The following is a 15679-nucleotide window of genomic DNA, read 5'->3' as shown; positions in this document are numbered from 1 at the left end:
AATATATCTAAAAAATAATTCAATAATTAATTTAAATATTAAAAATAAAATTAATAATCAGTTTAATAATTAATACAATACAATATATATATATAATAATACAATTAAATTAGTCAAATATGGTTTTAAGTTATACAATGATATTTTTATGGTATGATGGATGCCAAACTAATGCAATGTGAATTAATATATACATAAAATAATAAAATATAGTTAAATAAATAAAATTGTATAATAATAATAATATAGGTATCTACAAAATAAGTCAATATTGAATTTTAATATAAATTAATAAAAAATTATTTTTTCCCTGGCGGAATCGATAGGTCGTTTTTAAACTATATCTGCATTGGGGGAATCGATGCTGGCGGAATCGATAAGCCTTATACCCAAGTATAAAATGGTCTGGCGGAATCGATGAAACCCCCTATCACCATAGACCACGGGCGGTGGTCGCTTGGACAAAGGTAATAATTTTGATCAAAAAATTAATAGTCCGTTTGAGCTGGTTAAATTATTTGTACCTGCTTAAGATAAAAACCTGGTGACTTTGCTACGAACGTTTCTTAAAAATAAGGTTCGTTACTAATTATTTCTTTTATAAGTACATCGTATATGATTTCGTTTTATTATTGTTGACTGTATATTACAATATTTTTTCTCCTAGGAGTGTGAACACATGGAGGTGAACCTATATAATACTTAACCCAAGCAACATCACATTTTTTTGAACAAAAAAAAATTCAAATTACATTACAAAATACCACATTAAATATAAACAACAATATAACAATATAGTCATCATGGCTCCAGTGCCTGTCCCTCCCTTGGGGCCATAGGATAGTGTGAATAGTGTATGTGCACCTCAAACGTCACATTACAATAATACTATACCAATACCATTTTAAAGTTAAGAGTTCATTTTTAATTATTTACTATGTATTTTGTATGTGACTTTATTTTTAAATTAACAATACGTACAATACGCAATATTACAATATGTATGTAAATTAATCTATCTATAAACCTATTCATGCTTATTCGCTCAAATGGCACTTTTTGTGGAATAAACACTCGCCCAGTTGGTATATAAATAATATAACTATTCACCCAAACAGACCACATTTTGGGTCATTTCACCCAAACAATCTACGCCCACTACCACCTACCTTTACCTTCCCATATCTACCTACCATACACAGAGAAATAGTTTCAACAGGTAATAAACAGGTCGTTTAAAACTCTATAAAGAACAATACTGTTAGGCAAGTACTTGACGTACCCGGCCTTCTACTAACTTTTAACAAAACGATATATAAGAATATTTTTTCGAAATCTTACAACTATTTTTTTTATCTTTTCGGGACGCAGGTTGTTTATTTAGAATAAACTACTCGTCGACTTACAATTTTACAATAATGTTCGTATTTTGCGCATAGCCTTCAAGAACCGATGGAATAATAACAGTGCCGGTAAGTAATTTATATAATTTGTAACACATCTCCTCGAACTCGATAATCACGCATTTTTACGACATGCAACATAATAATAATAATAATAGTAATAATATCCATCGACTCGTTAATATTAATATGCGCGGCAACGAACCGTTATCGACGTATAGGTACGAAATAAATACGGACGTTCTCAGCAAATATTCGCAGGCCTGGGCGATTACCCTTGGTCCTGAACTAAAACAACTAAATCATGGGTTATTTTCTTCCAGGTTACGTGAGAGTAGGTGCTTATCTTTCGATGCACGTACGTCGTGCGGCAGGCACAAGTCGTAAGCCAACCAGGCGAAATCCTGCAGCATTCAATGTTATACTTTGAAACAGAAACATCTAGTATATAGATATAAGGTCAAGGGCACCAACACATGGCACCCACGCAATAAAAGCTGCGAGTACGGTCCGATTTTGATTCTAACCTGCGTTTAAAAGGCATCACGATTCTATGACGTCATCGCAATGAAACGCCGCAGTACTTACGTTTATTATTTATCGATACGTATTTTTTTTATTGATTTTTTTTCTGTGTCTGTCATTAGCTTTTGGAGCTGTAAACATGCTTCTATTTATATCTTTGTGAGTCTTTTCTGGTAGAATATTGGGTGTAGGTGGTACATCGACGGGTTAAAAGTAAAAAAAATATAGTACATTTAAAATCAATTGGAAAAAATAAAAGGCAAAATTATGTTAAGACGGCAATTCTTTCACAAAATCAGTTTTTGCAAAATGAATTTGTTTTTTTTTTTTTGTTATATTTCAAAAATAAATGTAAAGACTTGAATTTTCAAACATTTTTTTTTAGCATTTGACATGATATAATTTTAAAAATATTTTAAATCTTTTTAACCTAATAGAAAAGCATTTTAAATAAACTTCTTTGGAAATACTTTCCGATTTATGTATAATTTTTTTTGTTTGAGAAAAAAAAAACCTTGAAATTGAATGCAAAATATTGAAAATGCTAAATGCATTAACAAACATTTTTTTAAAGACATTATATAAGTTCGAACTGACAAAATTGTGTATTTTAACAAATTAAATATTATGATTCTTAGTTTAAAATACATGATACTATGTAACTATTTAACTTACACAGTAAGTCTTACAGTGGTTTTAAGTAAGATACATGTAAATTATAATTATAATTATATTATAATATTATAAGAAATAATAATATTATAATATTGAAACATTTGTTTTTTGTTTTAGTTGAATCTCGGCCATTTGTTAATTGCATTTCTATGATTATGGCAATGAATAATGATCACTGGAGTGTTTTTCATCGAGTATATTATTATGTTCCCATTCAAAATTATATATTGCTGTGCAGTACTTAAATTTGCGTGCGGTTATTTAATTTCCGATGTTTACTGTTGTAAAGATTGAAAATTGAAATAAGTAGGTAGGCTTGCCGTCATCAAGTAGAATTAGTTCGTCATTATCTAAAATATTTTCAGTTAACTATATCTAGCTTATAATTTATAAATACCTTATTGATTGGATTTTCGCCTCTCGTAATGATTACTGTAGAAGTGTACTCAGTTCGTCATTGGACAATTCTGAAATTGTCTTGTATATACTATCTAGTTAATCTGTTTTTACCACTCAGTATTATTAATGTACGTGTAAATAAATTGATTATTTTGAATAAAGCTTATATTGAAAGGTAAACATTTATCTCTTGGATTAGAGCTGTTCAAACAGTTTTCGATTAATAATTTGAATTGAACATAATTAATTGGAATATTTTTCGTTGCGGTGAACACTTTTTACTTGGCTTTAGAATTTTAGATATGCCTATCGTATTATTGACGTATCTACCTATACATTTATTGTTTAAGTTTATTTTAAGATGAAATATTATTTTATTTTTCATTGTTTTTTTGTTATAGTTTTTTTGAACTTAAGGTTTATTATTGTTGGTTGACGAAGGTTGGTGGTGGTGATACAATGATGGAATGAATGACAAAGTAGGTAGGTAGTGCTGGAATTTTGATGCCCCCTAATGGGTTTAATACTTTGGGCTGATTGTTGGATTGTTTTATTAGGTATTCTTAACGGTTGAAACTTCTGAGTTATGCGATACTGTAGCCATTTCATTTACATTTATTTCTGAGACAGTTGGCTATAACCATCGAGCTTAGAATAGATTGACCATTGTTTTAACATATAAATTCATCACGGCCTATTATAGGAGAGTCTAGTAATTCCACCAGATGTATGACTTTTATGTTGGTAGAATTGTCGGACAGAAAAATCCTAAAGTTAGCGGAATCATAGTTTATGAACCTTTAGAATAGCTTAGTTTCCGTTGTCATCGTGCAATATGAACATTTGTTTTCGGAAACTTAATACTTAACCAAGACCGTTAACAATTGAACCCGACTCCAAGAAAGAAAACATGACTTGTAGGTTTTATATTATATTTAGACAGTTGGTCTAATATTGAAAAGTTTGGAATATTCGGAAATATAAGTACGTTAGACAATAAGATGAAAAGTTTGTGGTTGGATAATTTTAGGATTATATTATAATCTTCTTAGTTTAATTATATGGTTACCAGTCATACGCGCAGGTTATATTTCGCATGAGTTGATGTACCATACATTTATTTATTTTTTAAATACATTCAATAACTGTACTTTTAAAAATTCTACATCTAAATCAAAATGGAATTTAGTCATTTCACTAAAATGTACATAACTATTTTTGGCAGAAAAAAGTCATGGGTACAATATATCCTGTTTATGAACTTTTTGTGTTAACCTTATATTATTATGACATCCACGGACAACTATTCACCTCAACACGACGACACATCAAGACCAATAAACCAATCTCAACCGTATTATAACATTGGGTATGCTTAAAGCATATCATTATGTGATTATCTTATTGAAACAAAATAAGAATACAAATACAATAACAATTTACACATTAAGAAATACGAATAGTTTCTGTGCCAAATGCCAACTCGAAATTACGAAAAGCATAATATATCACCCATAACCACCATTCCATAATGGCCCACTGTTACTAAGTCCATACTTATTAAAAATTAAAATATTTGTTTTGTGCTTCAAATGCGTTTAAAGTACTTTTAGACAAAAATTTTTAAACCCTATTTGAAATATTTATTTTGTGATTTATGATTCAAAATACAAAATACTAAAAATTTGTCCATGTTAAATTCTAGGAGGATTCGTTAGGTAACTTTGACTCCCCTCACTTTAAAAAATATTTAGTGATCATACACGAATATTTAAACACCAAAAAACATAAATCATACTTGGACACATTTCGGTCCAGGAGAGCTTTATACCTACTTAAGAAGTAATAATATAATATACACCTAAGACAAGTAAAATATAAAGTATTTGCAACATGTTTTAAATGTATTTATACTTGTATTTAATTTTAAATACATATTGACAAATGTGCTTAAAACATGTTTGAAATACGTTTTAAAAGTACTTACACCTATATTTTTAAACAATTTTGCAAATATAACAAATGCTATATAGTTGTGCTCGGTGTACCTACCTGACTATTAATAATAACAATATTATTATATATATATTTACGTGTCACGCACTTCAACATTAAACCCTTGTAAGTTGTAATCATAATGAATAATGAATAATTATTGCTCATAATTGACAGAAAAACGTATAATAATTAATAATATTTTAATACTTTACGTTAATCGCGTTACAGCAATGGTACTTTTAACGTATAATATAATAGTGAGTCGTACACTGTACAATCAATAGTTCGGTTAATCGTCGTTAATTTTTTTTTTAAATTGTTCATTAGACTCATTTTAAGTATCGTGTTAATTTGTTTGTAATGCTTATTTTTATAATAAAATGAATAACGCGACGGACCGAATACTTTTTAATTACTTAATGGAAAACTCAAACATCTTGAGATGGTTTGTTTTCATTAAATTTTTTTTAGTTGAATGGTTTGAAAAAAAACTGTTTTTGTACGTATACCTTATACCTTTATAACCTCGTATACCTTAGGCACACTCATTTCTTCAACGAACATGAAATATATTTATACGGGGTGGTTCAATACGAAAATCTCACTCCTATTTATTTGTTTAGTAAGTAATGTTTTTATTTCAAATTTTTTGCATTTTTAATTATGTATAAGGCCATATTTGTTTAAGAATTATAAACTCCTTTTAGGAATTAGAATCACCCTTTTTCACTGTAAATTGTGAAGCATGTGGAGATTATTCTGATTATGTGGTTGCACTAAATCAAAATGATATCGAATATTTTCTGAGTTATTAAATTTATTACAGTTAATAATTTATTATAGTTATTACATTATACTGTAGGTTTAAAATAAATGGAGCTTTGAAAAATTCAAAAATGAATAATTATTCTTAATCTATTAGGTAACATTATAAAGTTTGTACAAATTCTCTGAGTATCACTTATTAAGTATAAGTATAAGACTAAGTATTTCGTTTATATTTTAAATTGTATATAGGTATAAAACCATTATTAAGGACTATAGTCTTAAGTAAGTACTTACATAAAGTTTAATAACACAGAAACCACTCGTTTAAATGTCAATTTATATAATACAGAAATGTAACAATTTAAAAAAAATCGTCTGCAAATAATCTGCAAAACTAAATGGCGGTTCTTATTTGATAAATAAAAGACTTTATATCATCACAAGACATTCGTTATTAAATTTTATAAATATCCAAATATTAGAAAATAATGTGTTCTCAAATTAAACTAAACTATTCCTGAGATCGGAATTTGTATAAGTAATAAAGGATAAATGACTTTGCGTATAACGTATATAGCTATTATAACGTATATCGAACAATAAGCCGATATTTAATAGTATAGTTACCTTGCCTATATTATAATATACTTTCTTTCATTCTCAGACAATACCTACTGAAAATATCGACTTATCGACACACACTCACAAAGCACTGTGTTTTTGAAGTTTAATCACAATGAAAATATATTGTGTAAGCTGCGCGCTTGCGCTCCGCATACCTATATTACATTTTGCTTCATCCAAACACATAATAATGGTTCAACTAAGTAGAGAATAGTATAATAGGTCTTGGTATATTACTATTTATTATGGATCAGGGAAACTAGCAGGACGGTCTCCGACCTGGATTGTTCATCGCCGTCTGAAGGGATATCTATAGGTATAGTCGATCGCGGTCCGGGCCCGGGTCGCATTGACCAGTACTGCAGGATAGGTATGTAAGTATTATATTATTTATATTGTTATTTGTATTATTATTATTCATTATTGTGTTTTTTTGTTCAAAGTTTCATAATATATTGTACAGTTATCGTATACATACGCTGCTCTAAGACAATTGACCGACCATCCATCTATACACCGCAGCGAACGTTGCTATATAGATAGGACTCGCCGTCATATTGTTGTTGTAAAATAATATACTGTACTTTTTATTACATCGAGCGAAAATTGTTAAATTAAAAAAATAAAACAAACTGAAACACGCCATCGTGTTATATACGTCATATTTTGTTGTGCATAGCGTACCTGAATTCAACCATACAGGAGTTGTATTGGAGTAATTATTGAAACGTGGGAAAATAATTGAATGAAATATAGGTACCTATAGTCTGGTAGCGATACTTACTACTAGTTGTTGTGATATCTCAAAAACACGAATTTGTAAGTATAAACGTATTTTTTGCGATTTTTCACAAAAATAAAAAAAAGGTACCAAGTTTATGGAATTCGGTAGGAATTCGTGATTTTATTTTTTTTTCCCTAATTCGGTTAGAAAATGATGTAGGTACAATATATACCACCAACAAAAATGATCAGTTACATAATTCAAAATAATATTAGTACAATATGTACACTGTCCTTCATCCCTGTCGGGATTACTCATTTTACCAGCAGCACGCTATATCAACGATACGATACACCACTCAACCACCGCAGTGGTCGTGTGAGACACGTGCAGGGGTGGTAGGTACATCATGAGTATCTTGTATCATCCCCATGGGCCATGGCATTGGTTACCAGTGGCGGTCCAATATACTACAATACACTAGAAGGGGACATTTTGGGTATCCCTCATGACTTTTTTTAGGATTGGCACAGTGACACATCGCATTTTTACACTTATTTTATAGAAACAAATAATTATACAAAAAAAGTCGAATCTCCTTCGGCCCCACAACATGGTAAACATAACTAAGGTCTTAGATAATACTACTTCGTATAAACACTAGTACACAAATATATAATTATATTTTACATTTATATTTTATTGTGTTATGTATACAAAAATAAACCACTATAAGCAGTCGAATATTATTGTATTAAGGTGCCCCAACATACATCAGTAATGTTATAATATTGTATAATATCCTTTTTTAACCCTCGGCAATATAAACCGGGTGTGGGTGGTACGTTAGGGAATTTTGTTGAATAGGTTTTGTAGGTTTTTATGTTTGTAAAACTATAACTCGTGTTTGTGTAAGTGTAGCTGTAGGTGTTGCTAAAAACCCGGGTGGTCACCCATCAGAGAACTAACAACGTCGGCCGGTACCTACACTCAAAGCGCAGATTGAGCGTACGATCGCCCCTTGCAAAGTCACTATAGTGTATAATTATATAAATTGTATGTGAATATTTAAATAGTATGTGATCACCTATTTGTTTCCATATATATTAAGACTTAGAGAGGTGGTATTATGACAAGTAGTAAATAAAAAAAATTGCTGTGCAATTATAGGAATAAAATGGACAACAATTTCATCAATTTTTTAGAAAGGTAATTTTCACCTACACAACTTAATCGAACTAAATTTACGCCTATGGCCTGCTCCGTGATGTCCTCTATAATTTAAAAAATACCACAAGACAATTGGGTGAGTAAACAAAGATTTCCATTTTCGATTTTATATTATATTATATAGATGGTTCGCACAAATATTATACAGATATAATAATTTATAAATGTATCCTATTTTTAATTCTAAACAAGGAGTTCACTTTAGTTTATTTGGGACAATTTTTATCTAGATTTCTGTGGGTGACAACACCATTCGAAACCCGAGGCACCTGTAGTGGCACACCGATAACGTATCAACCCTCCTGCTTCCAGGAAGCCTCTGCCAATGCATCCTGACCCGGACATTGCCGTCGAGGTATTTGCGTCACAGCCAGCACTAAACACCCAAAGCTACGGTAGCCTCTCCGCCAACTCTATCAGCTGCAGAAAGCCATCTCGACCATAACACGCCGATGCCGAACTGCATTGTCTGCACTGGCATGCTATATGACTTTGTGCGTGTAACACCGTCCGTGCTATAAGGGTACACTCGCTAGTGAGCTGTTTCGTATGTTATAAAAGTTAAATCTGAAAGCGCAACAACGGTCAAACGCAATATACCGCCTGAATCAAATTTATTTTGTAATAATCGATAGATATGATTGTTGTGTATGATATTCGTACCCACACCTACTCGAATGTAAATTAATGACATTTTCGTGGACATACCATAAGACAACCAGAGATGGTCCCTAGGATAGAAGCCAGTAAGTTATAACAATAGTTTATAGATTCAAACAAGTATAAGGAGAACCGGGGAACTATGACATTAAAAAAGTCTTTGAAATAGACACACAATACCAGCGGGAAAAATAATGGCTCAAATTCTCAATCTCAACCAAACTTAATGAAGTTAAAAGTACCACCTATCCATTACCCTTCCCAAACACAACACAACTAGAAAACACGAGACCTCCATTAACCACCTCAGGATGGACAAACGCACTTCACACACCAACACTTAATGAAAATAGAAAATCCTAATATCATATGACCTATATGTATCAGCTGTGACACCCTCTTACAGCTAAACACGTATTTACCGAATGTACATTTTAAAATAAGCTCCAACCCCGGAACACCAAACAGCATCAAATAACTATTGTTAACATATATCAAGAGCAAATACCTCATTGACCAAATATAAAATATAATATTATCATATTATGGGTACCAATTAATTTGTGTATCCAATGACGTAGTCAGGGGTGTTTAAATCCCCATGACATTTTTTCACCAATAAATGTATAATTTATATACGAAAACAGTAAAAAACTTGGTTTAATTTATACTTATGCCCTCCCCCCCCCAGCGCTATTTCATAATCCATTACCTATGCCACTGTATGTGTCTACCTAAATACTACGTATTAATAATGAAACCTAATCTTAATCCAAAATCAATGTAAGATGCGTCCACTGATTTTATGAGGTCCGAATGGCTTCTTAATTCTTATGCATAGGTACCTGGGCGACTTGAAAGGTATAAGTGAACCTTTCTTGGGTTTAAATATTTTTTTTGTATTTGTGATAGCTACGAAATGTCTAAAATATACTCATCAGTAAGGTGACTTTTCTCGCAAAATCGAAAAAAATCTAGTATTATTTTAGCTATTTCGTAATCAACATTGAGTGTTCTGAATTTGTACCTACCTACGTTGAACTCAAATTATAAGAATTTTATAATTTTATATTTTTAATAGTACCTAATAAGTAATGGGTCGTTTAAAAGAAAAATTATTCAGTTGGAAACATAAAAATGTTTTTAAATTTAAGATTGCACCAGTTAAAATAAAAAAAAATCCACGTTGACTTGTAAGTTGTAAACTTGTAACAATGCAATTAATGAAGTTTTTGTAGATTTTTTAATTAGATGTACAATACCTACTTATTTTCATTATTTTTTTTTTATTTAGAAGGTGTGTAAATATTTTTTATATTATTTATAAGTTAAAATGTTCAGTTAAAGAAACTATACATTTTATTTTACAATATATAGTTAAAATTACTTAAAAATGCTAAGAGTAATGTTTCTGTTGATCATTTTTAAAAAGTTTAATTTTTTTACGCTACTTTTATTATATTTTTAAACAAAATATGCATTGTCTTACGTCACCATTTAAGTAGTAACGGCGTAAAGGCACGTTAGTACTCCTAATAAAGGAATACTAAATGTGGGAGAGGAGGGTGGGTGACTCCTTTAAGACATTTTTAGAAAGAATTGATTTCTTTAAAGATTTCTTTTTTTGGTCAACGGTAACAGAAGGCTATAGATATATTTGTAAGCCCTCCCCCAAAATGCAACTCTAAGTAGGCCACTGCCCAAGGCTATAGTAAGAATTATAGATAGGTACCACCTTACAGTTAAACATTTGACACGAGTTTATGATAGGTAGGTAAATATATTATTATATCTCTGAATAACACGTAGGTAGTAGGTACCTAATATGAAAATCGCATAGGTACTTACTACTTATGTATTATTTAAAGACCCAAGATTATATACTATACTATACTAACTACCTATAACAATAACTTACAAGTATAGGTCCGACTTCAGTAATGAAAAAAAAAAAAAATCAAAAGTATAGAAAATTCAATATGAGTATAAACCTAATGCAAATATAGGTAAGTAACCTTACTACTTGCTCTTTTTATTGTAAAAGCACCAAGAATAAATTGAGCACTTGTTTTATTTTATACTTGACATGATGTTAGGTAACTATAGGCTATAAGTAGTTATCACCATTATAATGATTACCTACACATTTATAGAAATAGAATTCTATAATATTATATTGTATTATTATATTAAATATCTATTAACCAAATTGAAATTTATATTGCTATTATTTTAGTATTATGTAGGTAGCCACATGCATATATTATTCTGTGATTAATTATGTAAGGCATTTTTTTTCTTAAATTAAAATTGTCCGTGTTATTGATGCAAATTATAGTACTAAACTACTAACTATAACATAATACCTATAGGATATTCATAATTCATATGGGTAATATTGATACAATATTTTATTTTACAACTTTGGTCATTATAGGTCAAAGTTAAGTGTATACACTGTACACTTTATGGATACCTACTACACATATGATATATAATTAGTAGGTAAAGCATACATTTTTATGCAATTGTATATATGCTTCCGTGCTATATTTTTGGATTTTTGGATCTTTAAGAATTGTTATTAATGTAATAGTTCCAAACTAAAGCCAAAATTTGATATGTTCCGTACAATGCATATGCATATAGAAGTGAAATACAATTATATACTGATTAATGTTTTCCAAATCTAATATATCAGGTAAGGCATAATATATTGTCAGTAGAAAATTCTTGTAATACATTTTGTCAAATAGGTACAAAACATATTGTTTTTTGGTAAGCTTATGTCAATTTTGTTATTTTTAACATGAAACAATGAACTTTTTTGTTCATAAATCCTGCTAAGCAATCGTATAAAACAATCGCTTTCAATTAAGTATCTCATTATGAAGTAAAATTTATTTTTAATAATTTTCATACCTAATAAATTAATAATTATAAAATAAACAAATTGATTGTATACATTTGTTTTTACTATTAATTATTGTTGGTTGTATCATATCTTACAATTTTACTGCATGTTATGATACTTCAAAAATCTGTATTATACAAGTGCTAATATTTATAAAAATAGCACATTACCTATTTAGGGGTCTAGAGCGAAGGGGGGCGATATGAGTTGTAACATGTACTTGTTTAGTATTATGGTGTGTATGTTTAGTCATTTCAATAATCAATAAACAAAATATAAACTATAATTTTTATTAAATATTAAAAAATCATGATATTTAAAAAGCATTATAATATGATCATACTTGAATCAAATTTATTACACTGCCATATTTTGATAATAACTGTAGAAATACAAAAACAATTTAGTATTTAAGTCATAAACTAATATGATGTACAACCCAACTTTAAAAGTATTTTACATTTTAATATTAACTAGTAATTATAAGTAATGGATACAGTATAAGAATATAGGAATATGAACTTTACAATATTGCAAAAAAATCTTACCTTAGGTATACTACATTATAATATATTTAAAAATAAATGGTTATACCATTATATTATATTAAAAAATATATATTAAACACAGCAATCACATTTTTTAAATTTTTAAGCGCAGATTTACAATATTAAAATTATTTATAAATCAATACATGTAGTCTTAAATACTATTAATTATATATAATTTAAATTTTACAAATACCATTGGTTAGGTTAGTTACAAAATAGTTTTACATATTAGATAATATAAAAGCCATTATAAATGCCTTTGAAATCTTAACCTATTAGGTATTTGATTATTAATCACAATGGTATTATAGAATAAAGTAGGTAACTTATATAATAATTATGATCAGTATGAAAATGCTTTGTTTATAAAATTTAAATTACTATTGTTTATTGTTTCCCTCTTTGAAATTAAATTTAAATCAAGTAAAATGCAAACATATATTACTTACAATACTTGAAATATTTAATTGAAAAAAACCATTTACAGCTAGCTATCATTTTACAATTAAATTACTAACTAACCATAGCATAATAGTATAATGTTTATGCATTTGCACTATTTATAATAACTTAGTAACTACATTTAAATACTGTACAATTTTAACAATTGTTTAATTATCAGTCCTACATTAATATTATAGACAAATTATTAAGTCCAAAAATCCTACAAAAAAAAAATTAACTGCAAACATACAGAAATTATAAATTGTTATGCATAAATAAATTTGATTTATATTTTAATTTTAGCTTATGAATAATTTATGAACACATTTTGGACGTACTTGTAAAGTGTTACAACTAATAAATAAAAAAAAAAAAAATACAAGTTAATAAAATATTGATTGATCAAATGATTCATGACTCAGTTTTGAGACATATATTTTCAATTTCTCTCATGAGTTTTAACGCTTTTGTAGATGCTTCAAAACGACTATGTGCTTTTATCCGTTCATCTTCAATTTCTTTGGATTCAAGTAACAGTTCTGCCATACTAAGGTTAGTTGATTTGTATACATTGGAAATTAATTCTTTCTGAAAGTTATCTTTTATCTTGTTTACCATTTCATACATAATTATCTTGGGGATCGTGTCTTTAATTATTTTTTTAATAACCATAAAATAACATTTAATAAATAAAGTGAGTAAGCCCGCTCTACTTTCTAATATAAGTTTATCAGAATCAGGAAAACCACTAAAAGCACATGTTGTTATTTTCTCAACAGTTTTACGCATTTTTAGTGTTATGCTCTCCGGCCATGATTGAATTTCATTTTTATGCGAGGTCAACTCTTCTTGTCTGTAGTAGTTTGGTAATTCTGCAAATCCTTGTTCCTCAAATTTGCCTAGTTTTCTAACTTCGACTGGTTTCTCAAAAAGCTCAAGAAATTCATCGGATTTTGTTATAGCTTCAATAAAGTCAATGTGATTGGTATTTACATATGCTTTCTGATAATCAATTAATTTACTAACTGCTTCTATTGTTTTTAACTTGTATTTAGCCAATGACTCAAGTAATATTTCATTAATTTTTTCAAAAAGTTTAGGATATTTTTTCAACTTGTAACTTATATCATCATCAAGTTTGCATATGTTCGAAATTAACTCATCATGTACAACTGTGACACATGCTAATGATGGAGCTTCAAATAATTGTATTTGTTTCTTTACCAAATGATCAAATGCACCAGTTGGCATAAAAACCCCCATGCTTGTACCAGATGCATTATTGATAACATTAATAATGTAGTCCGGAGATAAGTCTTGAAGTGGATCAATTTCATTTATGTCTTTATTAAAATTGATTTTAAAATATTTTGCAATGGAAGCACCTCCATTAAGGCCTTTATAACCTAAATCAGCTTGGCCATCCAAACTAGCCTTGTAACAAGTTGCAGTCTGTGTGATCAAATCAAGCAAGGAACGATCATAGTCTTCAGTAAATTCTTTAAATGTTCTCACTTTGTGTTCGTACTTATTGTTCATTTCGTATAGTTGGACTTTTAGTTTTGGACAGGTCTCTTTTATTTTTTCTATTAATAGAAATTCGAGTTGTTTTCCTAATATAACTGTTCCATGATTTTGAGCGATATCAGGATAAAATCTATCAAAAAATAGACTCTCGTCCTTAAGAGACTGTTCAATATTTTTTTGATCATTTATATCTTTTTGGGAACGATTGATAACACCAATTATTCCAAGCTTAACTGGAATAACTTCTCCGGAAAGTAATTCTGTAGCATTAGTCCCAGCGTCCATTACATCTATTTTAGTAACAACTGCTATTGTACGATCGCCATTTGGGTCTACAGATTTGGCAATATGCAAGCTCTCACTAGTAGCTGGGTCAGTATTTGCTGTAACTACAGCCAATATTATTGAATTTGGGTTTTTAATAAAATTTAACACTAAATCCCTTATTTTCTGTTCTATGTCTGGGGGTTGACCATCAACAGGCACTTTAGTAAGGCCTGGAAGATCAACAAAACTCAAATTATAAAATTGTTTACAATAAACGTTCAACACAATAGGTATATCGGTAATATTTTTGTGTCCTCCAGTAAGTTCGTCTGTCCGAATTTCAATTTCCTTTCTGACTTTATTAAAATCGTTATACATAACACCTGGCTTATGCAGAAATATAGCATGATCTTTTGATTTATTCAAATCTCCATCGCCAATGTCTTGTCCTGTTGGCTGTATTAGGTGCAAGACTAAAGGGGCTCGAGTCACTATACCAGTACCTCTTGGCAAAAATGATTTGCCCACTAAACTTTCTAAGATACTGCTCTTTCCAGAGCTTTGTGAACCAACTACAACAATCTGAGGAAGGTCGACTTTTTGTTTTAAACCAACAGTAGAAAAAACATCTTGTAGTTTGTTCATAACCAGAATTAAAGAATCCATATTTAAATTTATCAGGTTAGTCTGTAAAATAATTAAATCAAATCATAAAAGTTATACATAGTACCAATGTAAGAACCTATGCTTGTCAGTGGTGCAACTAAGGGCTCCATGTCATTGTAATTTCAAATATCTACACTTAGTTCAAATAATGTTATTTTATTTTTAAGAATTCATTATTATTATTTGTTTTCTTATCTTGCATTTTAATTATATAATATTGTTATTGTATTTATTTATTTAATTTTTTTATTATTTATTATAATTCTTGTTATAAACTTTTTTTTTTTTTTTTTTTTTTTTTTTT

At 29.2% G+C, this 15679-nt stretch overlaps 1 protein-coding gene, 1 long non-coding RNA gene and 1 pseudogene across 2 annotated transcripts in view; 1 reads left to right on the top strand and 2 right to left on the bottom strand.

Annotated features, from left to right (window-relative positions):
* LOC111030309 (hemicentin-2-like) overlaps window positions 1–15679 on the bottom strand; it is a 312599-nt gene that overhangs the window by 53089 nt on the left and 243831 nt on the right. The gene's annotated exons all lie outside the window — the stretch shown is intronic.
* LOC111030310 lies at window positions 5240–7086 on the top strand. Its single transcript, XR_002604088.1, has 3 exons — window positions 5240–5622; window positions 6433–6766; window positions 6836–7086. It is a non-coding gene; the product is annotated as an uncharacterized LOC111030310 (long non-coding RNA).
* Window positions 13160–15679, bottom strand: part of LOC111030308 — a 7709-nt pseudogene continuing 5189 nt past the window's right edge.

This window comes from Myzus persicae, unplaced genomic scaffold, assembly GCF_001856785.1.
Source record: "Myzus persicae strain clone G006 unplaced genomic scaffold, MPER_G0061.0, whole genome shotgun sequence".
Taxonomy (NCBI): domain Eukaryota; kingdom Metazoa; phylum Arthropoda; class Insecta; order Hemiptera; family Aphididae; genus Myzus; species Myzus persicae.
This window is presented reverse-complemented; position numbering and strand designations above follow the sequence as displayed.